General features: G+C 34.5%; 1 protein-coding gene across 4 annotated transcripts in view; it reads left to right on the top strand.

The window, feature by feature from the left end:
• The window catches only part of LOC101899409 (RING finger protein nhl-1), a 146,900-nt gene that overhangs the window by 5,542 nt on the left and 119,499 nt on the right, over nucleotides 1–21,859 (top strand). For all 4 annotated transcript variants that reach the window (XM_020036011.2, XM_059125982.1, XM_011293325.3 and 1 more), the window contains exon 2: nucleotides 20,745–20,824. The gene's annotated coding sequence lies outside the window, so the exon portion shown is untranslated. The remainder of the gene's footprint in view (nucleotides 1–20,744; nucleotides 20,825–21,859) is intronic.

Below are 21,859 nucleotides of genomic sequence, written 5' to 3'. Positions count from 1 at the left end.
GTTGCATATGTTTCGATGTGTGGAGAAAATCAATCAAGTTGATGGCTTTAATTACATATAGACATCTAGACAAGATATTTATTTGTGTGTGCATACAAGCACTGACACTTCAATATGTCATTGATTGGCTGGTTGGTTAGTGGTGATATTATCATTAATTATACATGTGTATGTGCGAAATCATAGAATTAATGAATGAATGTAGACATGAAGAGTGTTCAAATCTGTCTAACGTAATTAGGAAAAAAATATATTTTTTAATTTCTATTGGAAAAATGTTAATTTTTTATACCCTACAACACTTTGTGTTGGAGGTATTATAAGTATGATTGGGCCAAAAATTATGTAACACCTCGAAATATTGGTTTTTTACATAGGAAAGTATAGATGGATCTTCCTATCTCGTCGAGCTGAGTCGATCTAGCGATGTATGTCCGTCCGTAAATCAGGTCGCAGTTATGACCCGATCTTAAGGAAATTCAGAATGGAGGTGGGGCTAGGGCCAGGATAGAAGCCTATTGCTTTTAAAGATGATCGCATAATATTTAGGGGTTGAAATATTGAAGGTTTGAATTTTGTAGTTGCTCTACAGGTCGCAATTATTAACCAATCGACGGAAGTTAGCATGGGGCTAGAGCTTAGGGCTGGGCAGAAGCCTTCCAATTTTGGTGCTCATCGGCTAATATTTATGAAATATACCATAATATTTGTGTTAAATAAAAGTCAAATTTTCCATTAAACCGCGATCAATTCTGACCCTTACGTAGATGCAGATAGCAAATATATCGGATATATATAGCGAAATATATACAATGTATATATACAAAGGAAGGGGATATTAGCTAGAATGCTTATATCTCAAGAATGGCTGGACGGATTTTGACAAATGTTGTGAATTCAGAATGCCCCCTTGGCATAAAAATATAAAATCTAAAAAATCGCATAAAAAGATGCCAATAATGATGTTAATATAAATTTTGTAGTATTTTGTGACATTTTTTTATTTTTTCATATCTTTTATCGCATGCGATTTTTTTAAAAATTTGAGGTATACAGGGTTGCCCATATTCGACGGACCCATGACTCTTTGGGCCCATTCCAATCGACGAGGCTTGTCCGCAGGTAACATTCTTTGCGTCAATTGAATTTTGTACGGGAACAAATGCAAATCAATGCGAATAATTCGTTGTAAAGTGGACCGAGTCATGCCCAACTGCTGAGAACGCGTTTTTGGGATGTTCTTGGACCTCTCAACACTGGCTCGTATGGCAGCGATATTCTCGGCCGATCACCTTGGTCGACTTTTATATGGCCTCTTCGGATTAGAAAGAGCCTTACCAGTCGAAAAATTTTCGAATAAACGCTTAATGGTGTTCTTAGAAGGCGCATGTTGAGTTTTCACAATTGACTTCTTCTGTTGAATGTAAATTTCAACTATTTCAGAGCGACTAATAATATTAAAGTATACATTTTGTAATATTTTTTCACCTTACAACACAGGTTGGGGTTATCATATACAAATTGTAATTATCGTCCGATCCTCACGAAAATTGTCACAAGGGTAGGATTAGGCTCAGAAGGGCTAGGGCTATTGTTTTCAAAGATGTCCGCAATATATTTAGGGGTTAAAATGAACCATCAACTAAAAATGTTCCTGATTTTGCAGCCTTTATAAAGGTCACAAATAGAAATGAAAAGACACGAAATTTCGCATGAAGGTAGAGTTTAGGACAGCGGGTAGAATGGTCCACTGCCGAAACGCTGAAAATAACTTACAGGCGATATCCAAAATACACAAAAGGCGAACTTCTGGCTTTTTATGTTGATTTCCTTGACGAATAAAGCCAAATATCATAGACAAGCAAGTCATATAGATGAGTCTAAATTTGGAGATACAGAGCGGCCTCTTGCTTTTGGAGATGATCGCAAAATGTTTAGGGGTCCAAATGAACCAAAAACAAAAAAAAATCCTGGTCACAATTGAAACCAATCGATACAGAATTTTGCCTGGGAAGAGAGTTAAGGACGGAGAAAAGTTTAGCATTTTGGATTACCATTGGATTACATTTACCTGTAAAATGGACCACAACGATGAAGTCCATAAATATTGGGCAAATGTCTCTGGTTTGACATAATTTCAAGAGCGAAATCTTCCAAAATGGATTTGGACAAAAGGGGACTTCTACCATATTGTAGTGTTGTAGGGCATCACATAGTCGGCCCCCTCGATTATAGACTTTGCCTTCTTGTTTTTAAATATCACCAGCATATAATTATTGACATATGACGGTATTTCAACTTTATCTTGTTGGCATCACGAGCCATAACACTATCTAATGCCAAACCTTATGAAAAGGTGACAGGCGGTATCACTGCTCGGGATGTTTATTTTTAGACGAATTTATTTTCAGTAACAAATTTTATGTTGCTTTATGTCCAACTTTTTTTTTCTTTTGTCGATTTTTCATTTGCTCATTTTTAATTTGGTTTTCTTGCCTCTCATTTGCGTGGTTTGTTTAGTTTTTTTTCTTCTTAAATTGTTGTGTCCCCCACCGGTGACTAAGATGATCATGTGGGAATTTTCTTTTAGTGATTTGCTTACTTTCTCTCAGTGGTGAAATGTGCTCCTCGAGGATTGTGTTTTTTTTTTTTGCTTTTTCTTTTAGTGTTTAATTTTATTTTTTTCAAGTTTTTTTCTTCTCTTTCATACCTGATGTTTTAAGTGTGTATTTTCTACCTTTTGTTTATGTGTTTTTGTTTCAATATCGATTTGAATAAATTGATCGTTGGGCTGCGAAAAGAGTGACTCGTGTTTTCACGAGAGAGAAATAGAGAGTGTTTTTCGAGAGTGTTTTTTAATGGCATGAAATAGAGAAGAGCGCCTTTAATGATTTCATTCTATTCATAGATGTGAGATAATTTTAATATATTTTTAGTCATTTTTTCAAATAAATATCATAATTTTATTATGGCAGTTTCTTCTGTTTATTTGGCAGTCTATTTTCGAAGTCATATGAAAGAGTATTTTTTTAATAGCCCACATTTAGAAATGAAAAAATATTTACGTTTTTTATACCTTTCCCAATTAGATGAGAGTATTTAATTCTTGTCATTCCGTTTGCAACAGTTGAAAATATACAACTATGACAGTATTTACCTATACTAATGTCTAGTAAAAATAGCTTGATTTAATTGAATATGATTAAATCAATGTATATTTTGGAATATACTCCATGTGAAGGTATCAACCGTTTTAGCTGTAATACCTAGCCGATTTAGCCGTAATTTTGTATTTTATATCTCAGTGGATAAAAACCCTTACTGTTCAAAGTTTTAAACATAAGCATATTTTGTTTTGGTTTACCTATGTCTATCTGTTCTAATGACGGTATTATCTGCAAGAAACAAAGTAGAGATAGAATTGAGATATGTTCTATAACACTGTGCGACCAATTTCACTTTTTTCAATAATTACTGGGATAATCCAACAAATTATGAAAATAGAGCTAAAAAGGAAGGAACTTGTATGGGCGTTTTGAAAGTTTACGTAAAGTACCCTAAATAGAGGAGGCAAGTCCTGCCTCTACCACGCTTTCGGAAATTTTCAGATTTTGAAAGCCGTATACTTTATGTATATTGTGTATTTGGTAATAATGACGTCAAAAGTCTAAATTTAATCTGAACGTCAGAAATTCATATAATTATATTAAAAACCAGTAAAGAAAGTCCTAAAGTCACGCGGGGCCGACTTTATCATACCCTACACCACTTTGCTAATTTAGTAGAGCTCCACATAACACCTAAAAGATTTTTTGGGAGAATTTAATCATACACGCTATGATTATAATTATAATTTAAAATTCAAAGGAGTAAATATGCCGAAGCATTTGTATCTTGTATTGCCAATTTGGTGCAAAATTAATTTGAAATCAGATAAAGATATATATGGGAGCTATATCCAAATCTGAACCGATCTCGATAATATATGGCAAAGATATTTCTGAGCTGTATTTGATATATTTCCCTGAATATCGTTGTTACGGAGTGCATATTACGGCTGAGGGTAACAAATCGGATGAACAATATATATGGGAGCTATAGCTATAGCTATGCCGATCTTCACCAAATTTGGCATGCTAGCTTCTAGACTCAATTCGGTCGCATGTCCCGAATTCCATCCCATTTTGGCAAATATTAGACGTTTGGTGCACAAAAAATCGGACGAAGTTATATATGGGAGCTATAGCCAAATCTGAACCGATCTCGATAAAATTTAGCAAAGGTATTTCTGAGCTGAATTTGATATATTTCCCCAAATATTGTTGTTACAGAGTGCATATTACGGCTGTGGAGGGCAAAAATAACAAATCGGATGAACAATATATATGGGAGCTATAGCTATATCTGAACCGATTTCGAATAAATTTGGCATACATATTTTTTTTCTGGAAAATTCTCCGCAAAATGCTTTTGTACGTTTGTAAACAATATAATGAGCTCTCAATGGAATAATTTTAACAGATGTCGGACGAGTGGCTTGGAAATGACAGCAGTCTGAAGTTGGTTGATGTTTTTTTTTTTCATCTCACCCTGTATATGTTGGAGCTATACCTATATCTGAATCATTTATTGTCAAATCGTATACCTTTAAACTCCCTAAATTCGGAGCTATACCCATATTCAATATTTTTGAGATGAGTTTAACTGCGCACTGAGAACCCGAAATGTTCAAGAGTTCCCGTTTAATTGGGACCATACCTAAATGTGAATCATTTTCAATACTACAAACATTGAGGAAGGCAAGCACACTAAATCCTAGTTAGAACTTTACAGGTAAGGAGGGTTTGTCTATAATATTATTGTCTGACCCACCTTGGGGTCTTTTAGGGTGTGGTAGAAAGGTTTGAAAAATGTTTTGGATCTGAAAGATTTGGGACAGGATTAACTTCAATGCATTTGCCTCAATTAAGATTCACTTATGTATATAGTCCCAAATATAAAGGTATCATTCGATTTAAAGCATTTTTTAACCAAGTTTACTTGAATTTGTGTTGACGATTTCATAATCTAATGTATTCATAATAAATCCTGCATTGAATTGTCGTTATACTTTTTAAAATTAAAGACACTGGAGTACTCTTTCACAGAAAACCAACATACCAAAATTCAGCAAATTTTGCAGAATGACCTGTGGCTTGCAGCAGACCTTGTTTATTTCAGCTAAAATTGCCGATGTAAATATATTAATCTTAATTAACACATACATGATGGTCAATAAAACCCTAATGGAGGCTATTCTAAAACTATCCCTTCCTTTAGAAATTTCAACATTGCGGTGAAAGGGATGCCTAAAAGTATGCTATCAATTACAAACCAAACAAAATAGCTCCGAGTGAGAATTTCATTTCCGGTAAACAAATAAAAACTTGTGAGAAAAAGAATCCGGCAAACATTAATAAAACGGGGTGTGAGTGTGTGTTTACTTTGGTGATTTTTCTTAACAAAGAAAAAGCATCACAAGTAAACCAAAAGACAACAAAAGTTTACAAAACAAAAACGCAAATCACAAAAGCAAATATAATGAGTATCCCCCCATACACACACACACACAAAACAAAAACGCAAATCACAAGAGCAAATATAATGAGTATCCCCCCATACACACACACACACAGGCAGGGCCACACACACTCATATGCCAATATACACATACATGTGTAAATGCCTAAATAGAATATCAGAAAAGTAAATAAATAAAGCAAAGAAACGAAACGAAAAAAAAACTAAAGCAATAGCCCCAAAACAAAGGAAGTGTGAACAAATGTTACACTGCCCACGCAATGCCCGAAATACTTTTTAAGAATTTTTGTCGCTCTTTGTCGAAAGCATTGCGGAAAGAAAACAAAGCCGCTCACAATAATTTACTTTACGCATTTCACACACACACACACACACACACTCACACAGCGCAACACAAACAATGAAAGAAAAATTATAACCTAATTAAGTGGTAAAATAATGTAGGTGAAAAATTAAGTACCATTTTCAGAGGTATTTCGTAGAATTCGAATTTGCATGAAAAAAAGAAAAGAAAGGAATTTGTTGGTTTAATTTGCAAAAACATTTTTCCATTGTCAATTTTTGTGTGTTTTTCACATTAAGACTTTGTTAATGGAGTCCATTAATTTTTTAAGCGCCATTTAAGGGGACTTTTGAACACCCACTGGGTACTTAGATTTAAAACGACGCTTATGTAAATGATTGTGTTGGGGTCCAAAAAAACTTTAAAATGTTAATTTCTTACATATGTCCCCCATAATATACCCTATAAAGGGTTAGACTTGCTACGATCCCGCTTAAAGGAAGTTTTTAACCAAAAAGAATCCTTCATTTACTGGAGGGTTAACATTTTCGACCAAAATATTCCTCGTATTTTTATTTGTAATATTGCCGAATACACTAAATTTCTGAAATGCACGGATTCCAAGGAATCTTAATCTTGAAATTTCCAAAAGTCTTGAAGAGGCGGAACATTTCTGCCTATTTTGGTTGCCTTCCGATGTAAACTTTCAAAACGCCGATATGAAAGTTAAAAACTAATTATTAAAAATTAATACCACGGCTACTTCGTCTGCGTACATCTTAAAATTTTAGATTCGTTCAAACAGTTGGTGTTAGGTCTTTTTAGTACTCCATATGCACAATTTGTACAATGTTCATATATTGTACTAGTTATTCAGACTTTCACTTTCAACTTTTTTGCGGAAAGAATTTCTGCCCGAATCCTTCACCAAATACTAAATTTAGCACTACTTAGTACTTTTCGAAAAATTATTGTACACATTTCCAAAACCACCAGCAGATCTAAATACCAGCTAAAAAAAGAGTCCTCAATATCAAATTTCGGGATTCCAGCTCCGTCCCTTCGCCCAATACCCAATGTAGTACCACGTAGCACTTTTCGAATTCCAGTGTACATTTCCTAAATCATCTCCAAATCTATACCACAGACACCAGCAGTGACCTTAACATAAAATTTCGGAATCCCAGCACTATCTGTTCACACAAATCCAAATTGTTCAAAACTTAGTACACACAAGTACAAATTTCCATAACTTCCCCATACCCCAATCCTATATCCCAAATTTGCAAAACGACCTTCGTACCTCAATCATATAATCCCATAAAATCGCATTTCCCAATTTCAGAATTCCTGCCCTATCGGCTCTCCCATATCCAAATTGTACTAAATTTAGTATTATTTAGTACACGTAAGTACGAATTTTCAAAGCTTCCTTCATACCCTTCCTACATTCACTATTACAGTAATCCCAATTTCAAATTTCTGGATTCCATCCCTATCGGTTCGCCTAAATACAAATTGTACCAAATTTAGTTCCATACAGTACACATTAGTACACATTTCGAAAACTATCTCCAAATGCTACACTCCAACAGTAATCTTAATTCCAAAGTTCAGAATTCCAGTGCTATCGGTTCACCTATATCCAAATTGTACCAAATTTAATAAACTTTAGTACATATAAGTACAAATTTCCAAAACTACCTACGTATCCCAATTCTGTACTCCGACAGTAATATTATTTCCAATTTTCAGGGAACCACATCTATCGGTTCACCCAAATCCAAATTGTACCAAATTCAGTACCATTTAATACCTTTTAAGTACCAAATTTCACAATACCCACATCATACAGTCCAAAAGAAATATTTTTTAAATTTCCGAATTTGAACTCTACCTGTTTACCCAAAAATTGAATTATACCAAATTGAGTACCAATTAGTTCACATAAGTACTAATTTCCAAATCAACCTACATACCTCAGTCGTACAGTGCAAAATTAATCTAATTTCCAAATTTCAGAATTCTAGCTCCATTGTTTCTCCCGAAATTTAAATTGTACCACATGCAGTACCATTTAATATACATAAGTACGAATTTCCAAAACTATGTACATTCCTCAGTCCTAAATGCAATTATAACCTTCTTTTTAAATTTCAGAATTCCAGCTCTATCGGTTCACCCAAATCGAAATTGTACAGAATTTAGTACCACTTACTACTTTTCGTGCACATAAATACACAGTAATTTCAATTTTAAATTTCAGAATTCCAGCTTTACCCGTTCCTCCAAGTTCAAATTTAGTTCCGTTTAGTACTTTTCGCATGCATGAGTACACATTTCCAAAACTATCTCCTTGCGTGGACTCTACTCCTTAATTTTGGTTCCCATTCCAATTTTTAAGCTTTTTGCTCTTAACGTTCACATAAAACGAAATGGTTCCAAATCTAGTACATTTTAGTACATTTCGTACCCTCAATCTTAATTTAGGAGTTCTAGCTATACTGCTTCCTCTAATATAAAGGGTACCATATTAAGTATCTTCCAACACGTTCCGTACCGCACCTTTGGTACAAATTTCAAAAATCCCAGACGTCTTCGGATCAAGACTGACGTTCACCCAAAATTTCAAGATTTTAGCTTCAGCCGGTTCGTCTGGGCGTTAATGTAACGTTAAGTCAGTCAATCAGTAATTTACTTTACTCTTTTATGTATATAGATTGAATTTTGTTGCACAGTGTTATTCAAAATTTGACCCTTTGAGAGGGATGTACTTGACCTGATCTTTTGTAATTTTACGCCTTTAGACTAATATGAGGCTATGTTAAAGCTCTTTTCTATATAGAAAAGCCCGCTTCATTTGCAAAACCTCGAAATATACGTCGTAGAATGTTCGATCTCCTATACAGCGGTATCACATTATTGTCGGCTATTTGAAAATTTCTCTCCCAATTTTCAACGAAATTAGGAGCAAATTGACTTTTGGGGACCGATTGGACATAATTTATCCTTTCAAAAAAACTTATCTATGGACTAAGTTTTTGGAATTGTCTCCATATAAGAGCACATCTGTGGCTCAATGGTAGTACCGGTCGATTTTAAGTGTTTTCGCGTCTGCTTTTCTAGCCAGCCGAAGTGGCTATAAAATGATATTTGGAAATCTTAATCAGTAACAAAATTTCTGGAAACACTTTTTTTAATATGGCCCCTCAAAATGATAGCCTACCAATTATGGGAATTTTGAAGATTCTAGCCACATTTTTCAACTGAATGCACTTAAATTAGTTATTATGGGCATTTTTATAGATCTAAATAGCAATTTTTTTGGTAACTAATTTTCGGCCCGAACAAACTATATGCTAATTTTATTAACTTTCTTTGTAATTGCAAAGTTTAATTTCCATTGATTTTCTCAATTTTCTTTTAATAATATGACGGAATATGTATTATTACTATAGAGAAACTCATATATATTCTCGATAATTTGTTGTGTGTATGTGTATACATTTTACACATTTATCCATTTATCTTAAAATTTCATTTAAACTTTCCTTCCTTGTAAAAGTTTTTTTGCTTTAATGACTGTTTAAGAATTACGAATTTTAATTGGCTTCCGGAGAGAGTTGTTAATGTTTTGCTACATTTTTTCTTATCCGAATCTCATTCTGGTATTCGCCGGCTTCATAAAACCTCATCAACATTTATGAACAACGTCAGTCTGTTAGTCAGTTGTTAAGGTCCAGTGGCAAATATTGTTAAATATGCTGAACCTGTTAAAGAGATGGCGGCAGCAGCAGCATCAACGCTATGCGAAGAACAATAAAAAAGTATGGGAAAAGACAAATGAATAAATGAAATGAATTGGCGGGAAATGTGTGCAATTGAATTAAAATAGTGTTCCTTTCATCATAATTAATTTGCGGTAATTACAAATTTTAACCTTACTTCAGTTGTTTTGTAGTTTTAGTTTAGTTTTTTGTTTTCTCTCATGGTGAACTCCAACGACATTGAATGAAAAAAATATAAGCCGGTACGTAAATAATAAATAAGGAAGTTAAAAGAGAATGCAGTAAGGCCGCATCGAAAGAATTATTTACTACGAAGAGAAGTCGATTTTAGGATTTTCAAACAAATTGCTAGGCGAAGTTTTTTATTTGTCCCGCATCTACGCCCCAAAGTTGAACCTCACAAAATTCTAGCTTCGGCCGCTTAGTATGGGCTAATATATGCCCTGTCAGTTTTAAATACATGTTTCGAAATGAATGCAGTATTCCCTAAAATAGCTATACCCTGTAAATAGTTCTGGACTAGTGATCCATTGCAGCAGCTATGGACTAGTTACAACATTGTCCCATGCAATGCAGCCATGGACCATGTCATTTTCAAAAAAAAAATTTTCCTAGTTAAGTTTAGTAATGGCAAGTATTTGGGTTTTATCGTTTCTACATAAAGTTGTTGTTTTTTTTAGGCAAACTTCTGATGCGTACCATAGACTTATGGCGTGTATTTCGTAATTCGAATTATTTTAGTTGTAATTCCATTATTCCAAATTTAATTCGAATTAATCCATTTGTAATTTAATTAATTAATTAATTTATTCCACTTGAATTACAAATTGAATCATTCGAACTACAATTAGAGAAATTCAAATTAAAAATCGAATAATTTGAATTACAAATGAAATAATTCGAATTACAATTGGAAAAATTCTAATTACAAATGAAATAAATCGTATTACAAATGAAATAATTCGAATTACAATTGGAAAAATTCTAATTACAAATGAAATAAATCGTATTACAAATGAAATAATTCTAATTACAAATGGAACAATTTGAATTAGAATTTTCGAATTTTAACTTAAATCATTTGAAATACAATTCGAATTTTCAAATTACAATTCGAATTACAAATATAATTCTCAAATTACAATTAAAATCTTTCGAATTACATCTGAGAAGAGTATAGACCCTGTCGATTATTGACTATAAATTACATGTGTGTTTGGAGTAATCGTATTATTTGCAGTGTAACCATGAACCAATATACATATTTACATAGATCTTTTATAAATAATAACCATGGTACTGACGTCATTATGCATATGAAGTTTGCAGAAACAAAATCGATGTTCGCATTCGAGAGAACAACAATTACTAACACAATGCAATTATTTGTAACTTTTATGGGAGAAGTCTCAAAACGAGTGGAACGATAAATTCCATTTTCACACTAGCTCAAATGTGGACAACAACTTTGGAGTGTGAAATGTTTGAAGAAAATCGGGAAAATAGGTCAATTTCGAAGATGGGCTATATCCACGATATCGTATATCCCTCATATAACTGTACCTCCCGATATTCGGTATATTGATGATTGTAGGCAAAATTTTCAATGAAATTGTCTGAAAATCCACACAAGGAGTTCTTTCTGAGTACTTTACCCTCTAGAAGGGAATTGTCTATATAGGTTCATGATATCGAATATCCACCATATAACGGTACCTTCCGATATTCGGTATTTTGATGATTTTGGCTACAGTTTTCAGGTGGAGTTGTTTCAAAATCCATACTAGAAGTTCTTTCTAATCACTTCACCCCGTGAAAGTGAAATGTGTATACAGGGTGTGATAGAAAAACTGCAACAAAGTCAAACGCCATAATTTTTATATATTTTTTTAATTTTATTGAATGAAAGCAAAAACTGTCGGAAATATCATCAAATTTTAGAATAAGTTTAGAGTTCTTCGCATTAGTCACCTTTGTCACGAATTATGGCTTTCAAACGGCCAATGAAACCGTCACACGCTGCCCGAATGTTGATCTGCTATATTTTGGCCCGTTCCCGGCGAAGCGCTTGCTTGAAGAGATCGACACTTTGGTATTTTAAAATGCCAACCTTGCTTGCTTGGTGGCCATTGTGCGCTGGAAATGAAGCGAGGAACATCATTTTGTAACCATTCTTGTAACCGTGCTGAGCGTAACGGTGCTGAGTCCTGTTGGAATGTCCAAGATCTGCTGCCAAAATATTTGCGTGCCCAAGGCTTTAATACACCCTCCAGAATATTTTCGCGATAATATTCGGCATTTATACTAATGCCACGGTCGATTAATATTAGCGGAGAGAGACCATCGGCTGTTATGGCGGCCACACCATCACCATTGCCGGCGCTTGAGTTCTGGTGGCCAACCGAAGGTGCACATTTTCAGCTGACCTCTTTGGCAAGTAAACACGATCATTTTGTTTGTTAACAAACTGCTGGTCAAACGAATGATTTCTCATCGGAGACCCAATTATAACTGCTAATTTTTTTAAATTTCTAAATTCGTTCCATATGTTGGAGGGTATAAAAATGTCGGACCCCCGAACTTAGCTATTTTTTTCTTGTTTTATTTGAAAATTTTTGAACTTTTGCTTGGAAGGAAAAATATCGAGTGGACCAAAATATTGGTCTTACATACATCAAAATATTTGGGTGTGCAAAATTTGAAGAAAATTGGATAATGATTTTACTAATCGCGAGAGGTATTTTTGTTCAAAATTTGTTACCATTTGTGGGGGAGCTACTAGATGGAGTAAGACCTTTCTACACCTAACATAAGTCTTATTGAAATATTAGAATGTGCCAAATTTAAATAATATCGGTTCGAACTTTCAACGTATGACTGTAAGGTGTGGTTTATGGTCGGGTGGGGCCATGCATGTATTGTACTATAGACAAATCAGTAATGATTCCTATGATCGTAGTTGAATGGTATTAATCTGGGTAAAATTTAATTTCGACAGGACTGCGCTACTTGCAACACAGGCTATGAAACTATTGCTCTTTTACGGAAAAGTTTTCGCATCGAGTGGCCATTGAGATCTTGTAAAAGGTAGTTTGTTTACATTGCCTTTGAATGGGTCATGCAGATCGCACTGCTTTTGATCTCTCTCTCTCTCTCTCTCTCTCTCTCTCTCTTTGCTAGGTAACCAATGTCCACGTTATCCATACAAATAGCTTACAGACATGTCTCGGCTGTGAGTTTTACTCTGTTTGAAATCACCAAGTCTAATAAAATTATTCCCAAAGTTTCCAACCCAATGACAACTTTTATATACCCTCCATTCCATCCTGAAGGGTACGCAAGGAAAAAAATATTATTGTTTTACCTTCGTGCCACCGCTTTTTATGCGAAAACTTTTCCAGTCAACAACAACAACAATACTAGTAATGGTAATTTAATACACAGTGTGAATATGTTTTTTATGCACTCCCAGTTGATTGATGGACAGAAATTAAATCTCTCTCTTATATCCTTTGCACATCCCTTATGACAATGATTGATTATCCCACTGAAAAATCACTTGCATTCAACGCAAAAAAAAAAAATAATTTCAGTTTTTTATGACTTTACTTCGACACACACATACATTCATAAAGGTATATCGTCTATTGTAAATTTCTCTTCGTGGCGAAATAAACTTCAAACAATAAATAATAAGAACTTTAGTCACGGTTACCCCAAAAGAAAGAAACGAAAAAAAAACCTCGGAAAAAATGACGAGGTGGGCGTAAACAAGTAATTGCAGGTAATTGTGTTTGAAACAAATATCATTATTTTTCCGCCCCACCCCGCCTTCACTTCACTTTCTCTACTCCAGTGGCTCTTTAAAGTCCTTTGGCACTGTTAGCGTGATGGATGGGTGGGTCGGTCGGTCGTTTGGTTGGTCTGTTGGTTACTGTTGTGGCCACAAGCCAAAAACAATTCAACAATTGTTTGGTTAATCCTTTCTGCTCGAAATATCCTGTTTACCATTAATTACTCTGCTGGAATGTGCATTTTGAGGGCACACGCTTGAATGGCAGCTGAGTTTAACCCGAGGCCTTTTAATTCGCATTGTTTGCCCCGGCTTCGTAACATTTGCGCTGGACAAAATGACAAAATGAAATTGTGAATTTTCCAGTAATCATAATTGGCTATTATGCTGAGTTGTAGTTGTTAGCATTTTTACCGCCCCTCTGTAAGCATTTTGTGTTTGGACATGTAATTGTGAGTCATGTGTGTGTGTATGTCGATGCCAATGAAATCCAGTGAAAAGTTGCTGATGTGTTACAGTATTTTGAGGGTATTAAATGAATGCTGAAAACATGTTTGTTGTAATGCAATTATATCAGTTTTTTGTTTTTTTTTGTAATTTTGACACAAAGTATCTCGTTAGTGTGATATAATCCTGTAAATGAAATTAAACTAGAAGTCGTCAGTTATTTTGTGCTGCTAAAAATATTTATCACAACTTACTTGTTGTTCATTCAATGGGTATATAGCTTAATTGTAGAAAAGGGGACTTGCTATGTACGTTTCAAGTTTTATTGAAAAGTAATTAATTAGTATTTAAAACTTAAAAATCGAATTTTCCAAATTTTCGATATGTTTTCAGGAAGCTTCTGATGTTTCAATAGGTTAACTTTTCTACAAAACCACAGACCAAACTCAATAGGAATTTTTGTAAACAGTCAAACGGCGCTCCTAGCATTAAATTTAAACCAGGGCTGCACACTTGCAGTTTTTTAAAGGAGATATTGTTAAGCTAGGGTGTCTGACCAGAGTAGTTCTTACTTGGTTTCCAGGACATATGGTAACGAGATCTGCTTCAAAGGAACATCCAAAGGCATCAGTCGCAACTCCAATTGGAGTAGTTAAAGGGGATATCTTCAAACATCATATTTCACAAGCCGAGTTCAGACTGAAACTGGTTAAATATCACTATCTACATGGCAACCTTACAACTTCATATATACAACGTTCCTGATTACACTATATGGACGGCTTAGTAATTGCGGTGCTATCCCATAACTAAGCTTTTGATAATCATGCAAAGCGTCTAAATATACTGCACAATGATTACTGTCGCAGCTGTTTAAATGAAGATAAGGAGGAAACACCTTCTCTGCTACTGCCCTAAACAAATCTAGCGAATGTTGAAAATTCTAGGACGGTTGTTCCTACGATCTAGCTGAGACAATTGAACTAGGTCTTGGAGCGCTTCTGAGGGTTTTCAATTCATCAGGCTGGAAATAATTACTAACATACTATAAAGGAAAAATAATCTCTGTATGATTTTCAAAATAGTATTTTTAACATTTGGGGATTATACCAAAACGACATTTAGTAATTTGACCTGCCTTCTGTAACGAAGAGTTTCGGGGGATAGGTTTCGTCACTGAAAATTTGTGTTAAAGTGACTGCAAGTGAAACAGGTATTTTATTCGTTTACAAATTCGGAGGTTAAGCTTGAGCAAGGTAATACTTCGGCAGAGTCCCGGTAAAAGAAGAGTAATATCAGCTTCAGACCCACGTCGGGTCCACAAAATGTTTAGCCTGAGAACTTGAAATTCTTTTGGGGTTTTTATCAATGAACCCAAAACTAAAAAAACATTTAGAATTTCCTTGTTTCACAGTTAAACGTTAAGAAATTTTTTGAAGAAAAAAAATGCTTCATATTTTTTAAGAATGCAGGGTAAGATGAAAAAACTGCAACCAACTTCAGACTGCTGTCATTTCCAAGCCACTAGTCCGACAGCTGTCAAAATTATTCTAATGACAGCTCATTATATTGTTTACAAGCGCACAAAAGCATTTTGGTGAGAATTTTACAGAAAAAAGGGAATTCGTAATGGAATTCAAGCATGATAGTGTGATTTCTTTAATTTGGCTGGAAAACCACAAATGGCTATCGTTAGAGCACTCCAGAATTTAAATGTGAATAAATCTTTTGTGTCTCGTGCCATCGCTCGATACCGTGATACTTGTAGCGTAGCCCAACGTCAAGGAAGTGGACGGAGGAAAACAGCAACATCAGTAGAAATGGATGGAAATGGAATGGAAACCCGCGTTGCAGTGGGCGAAAAATGGTTCGTGACCTGAACATATCGCAATATTCCATTCGGTAAATATTGAAAAATGAGCTCGGGGTAAAGCCACTGAAATTCCAAAAAGTGCAAGAATTTACACCGCTACAGAAAGAAAATAGACTCAAAAGAGCTGAAGAGTTGCTTCGCTTGGACGAAAGTGGTGAACTGCCGAATTTTGTTTTCTCCAATGAGAAAACATTCGTTGTCCAGCAGTTTGTAAAAAACAAAATGAACGTGTTTACTTGCCAAAGATGTTAGCTGAAAATGAACTCAAGAACTCAAGCGCCGGCCATGGTGATGGTGTGGGCCGCCATAACTGCCGATGGTCGCTCTCTGCTCGCATTAATCGACCGTGGCATCAGAATAAATGCCAAATATTATCTCGAAAATATTCTGGAGGGTGTATTAAAGCCTTGGGCATGCAAACATTTTGGCCGCAGATTTGGAAAATAACCCAGATAACAAATGGTAAAAAATGGTACCATATATATACAGCCCTCACATGCACTCCACAACAATGATATTTGATACCGGGCATCAGATACTGTGATGATACCTCTGCCAAATTTCATTGAGATAGGTTCAGATGTTTATGTAGATTCGATATACATCTTCATTCGATTTTACGATTATTGCTCACCATATATTTAATATGAGCCCAAATTGAATAGATTTTTTTATATTCAACCGAATTGTTCCATTTGGTGAAACTTGGTCCGGTATATCTATTGGCCCAATAAATATGTTTTAATATAATTTTTATCGAAGTCATATCATGCATGTGGTGTAGTGTATTAATAGTCGCCCCCTCCCGACTTTTGACCTTTCCTTACTTGTTTTTAATGGAATATGTCATGTGTGATTCATATATCTTACTAAAAATATTTCAATATGAATATTTTGTGGTAATTTGTCATGATTCCAACCACTGTGTTGCATTTCGTCAAAGTAATTTGATTGTCATACGCAATCATGGTGACGTTAAATTAATTATCTTCAAACATTTCGAACAATTCGGATAGTTATGGAATTTCAGCTGCATACAGAGATCTCTTTTTGATTTATCAAAAATATAGATTTAGTCAAGGAAGGCTATTTTACGCAAATAGTTTGGCCAAAATTCGTAGGTGGTTTTTGACAAAATGAATCAAATCGCCGAAAAGATTTGATTCACTCGTATATGTTTCCATTCACGCCCATACATTTCTATCAATAACATGTATCCTAGACGTAGAGGAAGTAACGACCATTGTCTGGTGAAAGAATCTGTGTGTCTTCTCATGGAGTGTTCCAGACAATCTTTAATTTGCACGATTTTATTCCATTCATTTGTTCAGAGAAAATATATTGCAGGCCATAAAATGCTGCGTATTTTTAATTTTCCCAGCGATGTACAATACAATTTATTGCGATTATGTGATTCTAATTAGCGGAGGCATTGCTTATTGAATTAAAGTTAAATAAATGTCAGCTACGTGGCGACTGATTCCAATCAGTGATAATTACATTATTTAGATTATTGTTATTTTCACAGTAATATAAATAATTTGTTATTTCTTTGTTCGATTTCCAAATGATTTTCAAAAAGCCCCGGATACAGAATTCCATTGACAAAAATATTTTCCTGATTTTCAAGTTTTCTATTAAATAAATTACAAAACATTTCCGGTTAATTTTCGACACACAGAAATTGACAAATGTTTGACCCTCAAATGGGAAAACTAAAATTCGCGTGAATGTGAATGAAATTTGAGATAATGCCAGAAATGACAACGCATTGTTTAAAAATCGAAACTACGCTAAATGCGACTACAACATCAGAATGGCCTGGCTTCATTCAAAACAAACAACAAGAGAATGCAATCCAAAATTAATTAGTATGCAAATGTAACTAACATCATTGGTATGTTAATAATAAACTGTTCATTATGAAGTATTATTTGTAATGGGCCACATAAGTTAAAAAACACACACACACTGGTGGGAAAAGGGAATCCAACACAGTCCCTAGTGATTTAGTTACAATTTCATCCGACCCATATATTATTTTACTGCTTATGCAAATGTGTCCATACTATATATGTGTACACACACACACACATTCACATGGATGTACATAGACACTGTATGGCAGCAGGGTCGTTATGTTTTCGAACATTTGTATTTTTGCAATGAACTTGAAATTTAATTGATAAAAATTCCATTGAAACTGTTGTCTATTAACAACTAAAAATAAATCAATGAAAAACACTCTCACACACACACACACCATAGAAAATAAATAATGAAATGCTCATAAAAATGTATATGTATCAATAATTTGTCTAAATAATCGATAATACATTTCTTTTCTAATGCCCACACCCAACGATTGCGGATATGTGGAATAGATGATAGAGAGGACGATATCAGGGGCCGTATAGTGCATACAAGCATGAAAAACTATTTAGTTTCGGATAAAAAACTCATTTGTAAGGGATGGGGCAATACAACGTTTTATGCCCTTTACAATGGGAAAACTCAGATAGCCAAATTAATGGACTACTTCCAAAAAGTAGGGTTCTCTCTCTATTCCATGTTTGACCCCTAATTATTACACGTACAGGGTAAGATAAAAAAACTGCAACTAAGTCAAGCGTCATAACTTTTACATTTTTTTTTTAATTTTATTGAATGAAATCAAATAATGTCGGAAATAACATCAATTGTATAGATTTGTTCGAATTGGACGGTGGTCATTGGTCAAACGGCCAATGAAACCGTCGCACGCTGCCCGAATGTTGCTCTGCGGTGATCGACAATTTGGTATATATTTCGGTGCCAACCTTGCTTTCTAAAATACTCCAGACACAATAGTCCAACGGATTGGTATCCGGAGCTTTTGGTGGCCATCATGCGCTGGAAATGAAGCGAGGAACCTAATTTTGTAACCATTCTTGGGTGGCGCGTTCTGAGTGCGATGGTGCTGAGTCCTGTTGGAATGTCCAAGGTCTGTGGCTAAAATGTTTGCGTGCCCAAGGCTTTAATACACCCTCCAGAATATTTTCGCGATAATATTCAGCATTTATTCTGATACCACGGTCGATTAATACGAGCAGAAAGCGGCCATCGGAGTCGATCGATATGGAGTCGATCTAGCGATGTCCGCCCGTCCGTCCGTCTGTCTGTTTTCTAGGTGGCTACTGCGCACGATAATTCTAGAAGGAAATACCCGATTTAATCCAAACTTGGTACATCGTAATATTATTTTAAAACATAGATCGAGTTCGGAGATGGGCAATATCGGTCCACTATTTCTGGTACCTTCCACACAAAATGTCAACATTTTAAAGTAAAATACTTTTCTGCACAGAAAGAGGAAGGATAATCCGATGTTGTCCAACTTTGCGAATCCCAATATTTGCATCAGTGCTAGGTTAGGGTCGAAAATGGGCAATATCGCTCCACTCCATCAAGTATATCCCCCCCAAGGGGTCAATATTTTGAATAATTGTAACTCTTATTAAATGTGATATGAGTGTCCGATTGTCTTTAAATTACATATTATAATATTTTTATTAATCCAAGGTCTGGTGTGAATTTGGAATATATCAGCCCAATCCTTCTTGTACCTCTTCCACAAGGGGTCAACATTTGGAGTATCCATGAAGCTCATAAAACTTTAATTTAACATCCGACTCCAATCAGACATAATACATCTCAATATTTCTATCAACACAATATCTGTTATGAAGATGGTACAGATCGGATCATTCCTTCTGGTACCTCCCCCACAAAGGGTCAATATTTTGAATAACCATAACCATCATAAAATACGAAATAAGCATTCGGTTCTCTTCAATTTTCACACATCGCAATATTTCTTTTAATCCAAGGTCTGGTGTGAAATTGGAATATATCGGTCCACTCCTTCTGGTACCTCTCCCACAATGAGTCAACATTTTGAGCATCCATGAAGCTCATAAAACGCTATATTAACATCCGATTCCATTCAGACTTGGTACATCTCAATATTTTCATCAAAACAAGATGTTAGGACAACTGCTAGGACAAAATTCAATTTGTGTCGAAACAGTATTTTCATTGACGTCTTCTCTTAAAGGAAGTTTCCACCTCGATCTCTAATATAATCTATTTTGGAAATCAATAAATTTTTAACAAAGTTAAAATATTCACATATTCATATAAAAATAATTAAAAAATCTACTAGTTTATTCATTTTTTTTTTTGAATTCATAGATGAAATTCGTGTATCGTAGTAAAAACTTTTACATTCGTGCAGTTCTGCAATAGAGTAATATGTTTTGTATTGGCGCCCAAAAAAGTAAATACAATATTTAGCCAAAATGATTGAAAATTTTGACCAGGGTTCTCGTAATAATTACAAACGAAGGGTATGTATTTATATAAGGGGATTACCCCTATATAAAGCCGATACAAAAAGTGGGCAGCCTATACTGATTTTGTAAACGAATGATTTTCGAAGCAATCCTATGTCCCCTGTAAAATTTCATGACCCTATATTAAATTTCGCGATACATAGCTCAAAATATTGGTGTACTTTTGTTTATGTAGTAGGAGAATTTTATGACAAATATTTATGCATTTTGACATTTTATGATTCCAATTAAAGAGTTTTTAATACGTTTTTGAAATTAATGATCAAAAAGACTTTGAGCCTTGACTCGCATAAAGCCTGAATATGTTATAATCAATATATTTCTCGTTAGTGCCATAAATGCAGGGATTCTTAAGAACCTAAATCACTGGATTCAAAAAAGTGGGCAAAACATGCCGCCTTAAATTAAGTAACTTAACAATGTAAATATTCAAAACGCAGTGTGTTTCTGAATTTTTGCCGTAATTATTTTTAGTGTTAAACTATGTAAAATAAAAATAAAATCAGTTTTTTGTTAGTATAATAAAAAAATAATTTTAAAAAGAAGAGAATATAAAAAATAATTAAATTTTCTTTTCTATTTTCAGAAAATCCAGTTAACAGAGGTTCCCCACAGTTAAAGACACCCTTCGGGGTTGTCTGAAAATTTCAATTTACAAGAAAAAAGGTAAGGCCGATTAAGTGAAAATAAAGTATGAAACTGCAAATGTTTCTGCAGTGGATAAATTTTTGATTAAAAGATGGTTATCAAGTTCTATCTTCATATATCAGCCAAAAAAAAAAAAAAAAAAATCCAAAGATTATTAACATTATTTTGACATGACAGAATGATAGAAGAGAAGTAACGTGTCTCGCTGTTTTCCCCTATATCATCACCTTTTTCCTGTTATGGACCTTAAAAATTTGGGGCCTTCATGTGCAAAGGAACAATTAAAGGCTCATATTTTACAAGCCGTTTAGATTTTTGATTTCGATTCGGAAACAAAATTATAGCTATTGCCATTCAGAACAAAGGCTGTGAACAAAAAAAAATCTATAAAAATTCGTCTTGAAATCGACAAGATCCATTTTTTATATTTTATCGGACTTTGTATATAAATAGAAGTGATCCTGCCATTCTTTCTTATTTTCCTGCTTTGATTTGCTTCACGTTTCCATTCTGTGACCTAAAATATATCCAACAACTTACTTCAGCCCTTTGCATTTTACCATAACTGAGTTGAGCCCAAAAATGTAATTTCAAAATTTGGATCGATTCCAAAAAAAAAAAAAAAAAAAAAATTAAACTCTTTTCTATTGGATACCGAGCTAAATACTTTAATCTCCTTTTAAGATATCCAATGGTGTCCTCCTTTTCTCCTCTCCTGGGCATTATATGGGTGTGTGTGCAATAAACTGAAAATAAAATGCTTGTAAAAATAACCAGTTTTATGGTTCTTCTCCTAATTAGACAATGAAATGGCACCGCTGCCATCGCCAACATGCCACCTAGTTCGTCCCATAAAAATGTGGATATTTTTGGATTGTGTGCAACAAGAGACTGATAGCACACTAGCTAGCACTTGGAATTCTCATCAGACACTGTTCGGTGTTTCCGAACAGGAATGCATTACAGCATGGTTGCCATAGCTGCAACATTGCCTGATGCTCTTGCAATTTTCTATTTTTAAAAGAATTTCCACCAAATAGACAAACCAAACGA

This window comes from Musca domestica, unplaced genomic scaffold (assembly GCF_030504385.1).
Source record: "Musca domestica strain aabys unplaced genomic scaffold, Musca_domestica.polishedcontigs.V.1.1 10, whole genome shotgun sequence".
NCBI classification, from domain to species: Eukaryota; Metazoa; Arthropoda; class Insecta; order Diptera; family Muscidae; genus Musca; species Musca domestica.
The sequence above is the reverse complement of the archived record's forward strand: the minus strand, read 5'-3'. Positions and strand labels throughout refer to the sequence as shown.